Below are 7,759 nucleotides of genomic sequence, written 5' to 3'. Positions count from 1 at the left end.
TATCGACTTATTGATAGTTAGACCTGATCGTTTAATTATTAGAGAAAAAGGGTTCACAAATCACAACTGAAATAAACTGTTGAATAGTGGTAATGAAAGGCCCTTTCCCTTTCAGCAAATCTATTGGGCCATATATACATAGATCATGTGAATTGGATTGAAAATCACGGTTTCTCAACATAGAAAACCTACACGCTTGCACTTCCAAATTGAGGTTGATATTCTTCATTTTTCCATGCCCAAAAGTTAGGTTGTCACTGCTACAAACTAGTATTGGTAGGGTATATATATATAACAAATAGCAATACAATCTTATAAGAAAGATGGATATATATTTATATGTTGGTTGTTGCTTGACAATTACTCTTTTTTATTTCAATTATATTGAAAAGTGGTAAAAAAATAAAAATAAAAATAATAATAATATACCAAAAGTCCTTACACACTAGGTAGCTATAACCAATAGATCAATATTTGTCCCACATATATATCTTTGCAAACATAGAGTATCTGTCTAAGCATATGGTCACTTCTTTCAACATCACAAGATACCACATGTTTTTCGATGCCTTATTTATTTTAAGTTAGGGAAATGGAGAAATTTTCATGTTTTCTATTGAATTATATCCCTAAGAACATTGCTTGGGTAATTAAAGTGATGATAGGTAACTTAAGTTATTTAAACTAACAAAAATGTGAGTTTTTGTAAGTAAATTTATGTGGAACTTACAAAAACGAGTTAACTAGAAAATCAACTAGCTAAATTTTTATATTATTTTTTATTTTTATATTTATTATTTTCTTTTTTCATTCTTTTTCAAAATTATTATTTATTCTTACAAACTTTGCCAATTTTTTAAACAAATTTTTTGTAGTGATCCACGTTATTTTATTTTTCTTGATGATGAGAAAGGACCCATAAAAGTTAAGAATAATTTGAGAATAATATATGGAAATAAAGTGTTATTATCAATTAAAAAACGATAAAAGTTTAAAAGCTAATGGCTGTTAAGCCAATCTAAAGGGATGTATTTTGACTTGTGTTTTTATTTTTTTATTTTTTTTTTCAAAATTTTGTGAATAAATTTTTGTTTTTATCTTTTATTTTTTCATAAAATTTTAAAAATAGAAAATACTGAAAAATAAAAAAACAAAACAAAGGCACTCTAACTTTTTAAATTATTGGTATTTCAAAATTTAAATTGTAAGTATCTTTTCACTTCTTATAATCATTTTAATAAAAAAATGTACAAAAACATTAGTACATAGTCAATAAACCAATTCATGCTAGCTAGGTAAAGGGTGATATTAAATATATATGCAGTGTAATTATATTTTTGTTGATGAAAATGACGACTCTTATAATAGCAATTAGAAAGGACATAGTCAATAATTGATATGATATGCTGCTTGTGATTATCTAAATTATAGGGAGCTGCTAAATTGTTGTATGTATCTATTGATGATTTTTTTTCTTTTTCAGTGCGATCCAAGGTGATATGAAAATAAAAATAATATATTATTGAACGAACAATTTGGTGTACTGTCAATAATATTCAATTATTATTGACATTTTAAGTAACAAAATAGATTAGGGAGTATTTTGCCGACACAAGAAATGCCCGACAAAGATAAAGATTGAGGTAGAAAATGAATCACAATAATGTCTAGGGTTTGAATCACATTAGTCTATTCTTTATATATATAGAATGATTGATTTCTTCGTTAAACTTATTATTACTATTACCAGTTTATAAGGTTAGCGTAACTCATAATTAATTAAGAAATGAACTCATCTCTGTTAATATATAATAATAATCAATGATGAGATGACGGCTAATGTTCAACTTAATTAGCTGGGATTTTTAAATTGAAAAAAAAATAATAAAATATATTACAGTTGTACCAAGAAGCATAAAAGAGAATCGAGAGAATAGAAATGGAGTAATGTATTAATTAATTCCTCTAAAAATTGAATAGTAAATTATATCTAACTCTATAACTATCTCACTCACTAACACCCCACCCCTCAAACTTAGTAGTGGATTTTGAATCACTCTAAGTTTGAATTTGAACTTATTAAGCTAATAGAAAAGGGGCTTAGTAAATGTATCACCCACTTGATCAGCGGCAGGTATATTGACACATACAACTCTTTACTGTTAACTCTATCACGTAGGAAATGTAAATCAAGCTCTAAATGCTTGCATCGGCTGTGAAGAGCATGATTTGTTGCCAACAAACACGCACTTTGACTATCTGAATAAATAGTGAGAGGGATAGGCTGTGGGATACAAAGCTCTTGCAACAACTGCTGCAACGAGATGAGTTCTTCTTGAGCAGTGACAAGTGCTCGATACTCTGCCTCTGTAGAAGACCTGGACACCTTAGACTGCTTGCCACTCTTTCAAGATATTAAATTGTTTCCCAGGAACACACAGTACCCACTGATGGATCTCCGATCATCCAAATCGGCTCCCCAGTCTGCATCAGCAAAGGAAATCAAACGATAATCAGTATACTTATGAAAAACTAAACCATCACTTACCGTCCCTTGAACATAGCGCAGGATACGCTTGACAGCTTCCCAATGATTAATAATTGGAGAGTGCATGAATTGAGATACCCTATTAACGGAATAGGATAATTCTGGACGAGTGATCGTCAAATACCGCAAAGCACCTATAATAGATCGATAATGTTTGGGATCTTTATAGACATCAGAATCATTTTGTGTTAGCTTAAGAGATGAAATCATGGGAGTGGGCATTGATTTCGAACTAGACATTCTTGACTTCAACAATTCACTAGCATATTTGGATTGGCTTAATAAGACTCTTCTACTGTCTAAATAATTCACTTCCAATCCAACAAAGTAGCTCAGCTTACCTAAATCTTTTAAAGAAAAAATTTTATTTAACTCTAGTATTAAAGTATCTAGCTATATCAGAATTGGAGCTACCAGTTAGAATAATATTATCCACATAAGCTAGTAAATATAAAACAGATGTATTAGTTCTTCTAACAAATAAAGAGTGATCAGATTTTGTGTTTTCAAAGCCAAAGTGTTTTAAAGTGTTAGCAAGAGTATTGAACCATGCCCTTGGAGCCTGTTTAAGGCCATAAATAGCTTTATGCAATTTACATACCAGAGATAAATCTGATGATGCAAATTGGTCAGGCTGATGCATATAAACGTTTTCAGCAAGCATTCCATTTAGAAATGCGTTGTCAAAGTCGAATTGATGTATCTGCCAGCCATTAGTAAGCACAAGAAAAAGTATAATTCTTACAGTCTGAGGTCGTATAACTGGGCTGTAGACTTCCTCAAAATTTATTCTTTCATGTTGATGAAAGCCTTTCGCTACTAGGCGTGCCTTGTAGCGTAATATATCCCCAACTGAGTTTTTCTTTATTGCAAAACCCATTTACAAGGCACTACTGTGGAATTAGGTGGAAGAAATTGTAGAGACCATGTCTTGCATCTCATAAGAGCATTGTACTTAGTTTGCATAGCTTTCTTCCAATGATCAAACTGCATAGCATGCTTGGCATTTTTTGGTAATGTTTTCAAGCAATATGGATCAGTTGTAGTTGTGGAGATATAGGTTTTTGGCTTGGTAATGCCATTTTTTGACCGAGTTATCATTTGATGAGTATTTGTGGGATGAGAGGCAATAATATGTGCATTATTAAAAGGGATATGGACTTCATTTTCATTAATTGGAATTGAGTTGGAAGGTGGATGGTCTGAGGTATAAGAAGGTACAGGGATATTATTTATAGTGTTGTCAATATGTATAGGTTGAGAATGTGATGGGATGGGTATAAATGATGAGGAAATTGGAATCAGGGTTTCAGATGGAGCAGTACTTGATGGTTGGGAATTTGGAGAGGATGCTGGTGTTTCTCTGAAATGCTCATTGTAAAAAAAGAATTTTTCTTCAAAGATCACATGTTGAGCAAGGTACAATTTTTCAGATTTTGATATACATTTATATCCTTTGTGTTGGTTGTCATAACCAAAAAATATACACAATTCTGATCTGTAATCCATCTTTCTCTTGTTGTATGGCCTTAAATAAGGGTAGTATCCATACCCGAAGATCTTTAATGATTGATAATCTGGTTTTTGATGGAAAATAACCTTAAAAGGTGACTTAGCTTGCAACACAGGAGTCGGTAGTCTATTAATAAGATGAGCCACAATGGTGAAGGCATCTTCCCAGAATTGAAAAGGTAAGCTAGCTGTTGCAAGCATAGACAATCCCATCTCTGTGATATGTCTATGTTTGCATTCAACGCTACCTTGCTGCTCATGTGTATATGGACAAGCCAACCTGTGAGCAATACCTTCATTTTGAAGAAAACATGTAAAAGCTTGTGATAAAAATTCTAAGTCATGATCGGTTTGAAGAGATTTTAATTTGAAATCTGTTTGGACTTCCATTAAAGTTTTAAAATTTTGAAAAGCAGTTAAAACTTGAGACTTATGAGTTAATAGAAAAATTTAAGTGAATTTAGAGAAAGTATCAACGAAGCACACATAGTATTTGAAACCATTTCTAGAAGCTATTGGTGAGGGTCCCCAAATATCGCCATAGACCAATTCCAGGGGAGAAGTGTAACTGTGTTCAGAGGTTTAAAATGATTGTTTGTGCATCTTAGAAATAGAATAAAATTCACATACCAAATGAGTATTAGGATTATAATCAGATTTGATATCACATTTCTTAAGAACATCAGGTTCAATTTTGATGCCATAATGTCCAAGTCTTTTATGCCATATTTCAAAATTATTGGATGTACACAAAATAGACTTGAAAGCAATAGGAGAAGAAATAGCAGTACAGAAATCATTATTATGATGGGCATTAGTATTAGTAGTATATGCTGAAGTAATAGCATTAGAAGGATCAATCATAGAATGAGCATGAGTATTAGTAGTATCTAAAGAGGATATAGCATTGGAAGAGTCATTATTATGATGAGCGTTAGTATGAGTAGTATATAGCAATGATATAGCATTATATGAATCATTATTATGAATAGCATTAGGATGAGTTGTAGATGGAGATGATTTAGTGGACACATCAACGTTTTTATTATCAAAAGTCAGAGAATATACAGACTTAGCATCAATAGCATTCTTAACTTCAGAATTTGGGGAGTTAACAGACTTAGACATACATTTATGTACATTTTGAGAGGGCTCACATTTGTTTCTTGACACAGCAACTGAATTTGTTGACAAACAAAAATTATTATAACAAGAGCCAGAATTTGAATCAGTAAAAGAAAACACAAGAGATTTATTCAAACACAATCTTGGAACCACTAAATCTTGAAGCTTATAAATTCCTCCCTCAACAGTGCCTTGGAGAAGAAGCTTTCGAAAATCTTGATCACGCACAACATAATAGTTAGGCCAGAACTCAAAATACACATGATTATCCGCTGTAAATTTCGAGACGCTTAAAAGATTTTGTGTTATAATTGGTGCATGAAGAAGATTATGCAATTTGTAATACATATTATGAGAACTATCATATAACAAAGAGGAACCTATAGTAGGGACAGAAATATCTTGACCATTATCCACAAAGAGATCAAGACCTTGAGCATTATTGTTGGTAGTCATAAGATTGTTGCGATCATTAGTCACGTGGTGGCTTGCACCCGAATCAGGGTACCATGAAGATTCTGCCACAGAAGATGATGATGGTGCAGTGTAATATGCGCGAGGTTGGTGAAAATTGGAAGATGGTGGTGGTGGGACAGAATTGTCAAAGGGGATTTGAGCGGCATTTTGAGAAGAGTTATTCTAAAAACTTTGGTCAAAACGGAAGTAACATGTTTGCACAATATGGCCAAGGCGGCCACAGAGTTGGCATTAAGGGCATGGAGAGGAAAATCTTTCCCCTCTTCCAAATCTACCACCTCTGGCACAACGAGAAAACGTGCCTCTACCATTATTAGTAAAGAACATGGATGACTGAGTTAAATTCGCCATGGGTATACCAGTTTCTGGTCGCTTAAAGCGATCTAGCATATCTTCATATGCTAGCAAAAATGATTCTGCTTCAACTACAGTAAAGGAAGATAACCTGGACATAACAGATGAGATATAACCTGAGAATTCTTTTAGAAGACCATCAAGAATAATTTGGATATGGTCATCATCAAGAAGTTGATATCCAATTGAGAAGATTGCATCAACAAGCTTTTGAAATTTCTGAAGATATTCTTTCACTGAACCAGTTTTTCTTACAAATCGCAGCTGTGACTTGAGACTTTGAATTCTGGTCTTGGATGTGATAGTGAAGTAGGACTGAATGATGATCCATGCCTCATGAAACTAGGTGCATTAAATAATTCCGTTCTTGAACAAATCGAAAATTAAGGCAAGAAGCCAAGTGAGAAGGGCAATATCCTTCTTCTTCCATTCCTTGAAAGTTTGTGATTCAGTGTTTGCGGCTTTTTCGGCATCAGTACTGAGTCTTGAAGGGACTTTAGATCCATCGAGATGATCTTGCAACTCAAGAAGCTCAATCGTGAGAAGAACTTGTTGAGACCAAGTAGAAAAATTATTTTCCGCCAATTTATCAGTTAGAGGAACCAGTGAAGCTTTGTTAGAATTGTCAGCAAGAACTAACGCCATTGATGAAAAATGATGAAGGAAAATAAATACAGATATTGAAGAACAAAGGAAAGAATAGATGATTACGGAAAAAAGAAAAAAATTATGAGATTTCAGGCTCTTGATACCATATTAGGGTTGTACCAAGAAGCATAAAAGAGAATAGAGAGAAAACAGAGAAGGAATAATGTATTACTGTAATGAATTATACCACGCAAAGAACTTGGACCTAGCTAGTTTATATAACATACACCTTTAGTAGACTCGAGAAAATTAATTAATTCCTCTAAAAATTGAACAATAAATTATATCTAACTCTATAACTATCTCACTCACTAACAAAGTCATTTTCTATAAAAATAAATATTAATTTAGACCGATTTAAAGTTTGGTTTATCAATTTTTCGAATAAATCAATTTAACTAATCTAATTTTGACAAAAATAACACGATTTAATCGATTATATATTAACTTTTTATTATTAAAAAACATCTTAAAAAAATATTTTAAGCATGACCCCATAATTAATTTGTTGATTGTAATTTGGGCTAGCTTTAGATTTCCAACCTTTGTCTTTAATATATAGTAGCAGTGATGAATTATTATGGAGTTGAAAATAAGATAGCAGTTTGTCAGGAAAAAATAAATATCAAACTAATAATTCCGATTTCCAAGCTGTCTCTATATCAAACTAATAGTTCTTTAATACATTAGTAGTAATTTCTTAATATCTCTGATCTGTAATGCATGGATATTGGATAGGAACAAATACAATATATGCTAAACAAAAGAAAATCTTTAGTTGTAATTGATTAGTATTTTCAAAGAAAATTAGAATGTAAACTAGAAAGTTATTAAAAAAGAATTTAATTAACATAAAATGCTATTAGTGGCTTTGGTGATGATCGAATAAATCAATCATTATTTAATTAGATTGTTACATACTTCATGATAATTTGTTAAATTGTTCTACTAGGGGCAACATTCGATTTAGAAAAGATAAAAGGTCTGTCTGAACAAAATTTCAAAAATAAATTAAAAAAGATAACATTTTCAAAAATAAATTATAACAAAATCATTATCTAAAATATATTTTTGTTTTTTGGAGAATGAAAAATC

General features: G+C 31.8%; 1 long non-coding RNA gene across 1 annotated transcript in view; it reads right to left on the bottom strand.

The window, feature by feature from the left end:
- Positions 1-7,759, bottom strand: part of LOC110268020 — a 24,624-nt gene that overhangs the window by 15,288 nt on the left and 1,577 nt on the right. The gene's annotated exons all lie outside the window — the stretch shown is intronic.

Source organism: Arachis ipaensis, chromosome B10, assembly GCF_000816755.2.
Source record: "Arachis ipaensis cultivar K30076 chromosome B10, Araip1.1, whole genome shotgun sequence".
NCBI classification, from domain to species: domain Eukaryota; kingdom Viridiplantae; phylum Streptophyta; class Magnoliopsida; order Fabales; family Fabaceae; genus Arachis; species Arachis ipaensis.
The sequence above is the reverse complement of the archived record's forward strand: the minus strand, read 5'-3'. Positions and strand labels throughout refer to the sequence as shown.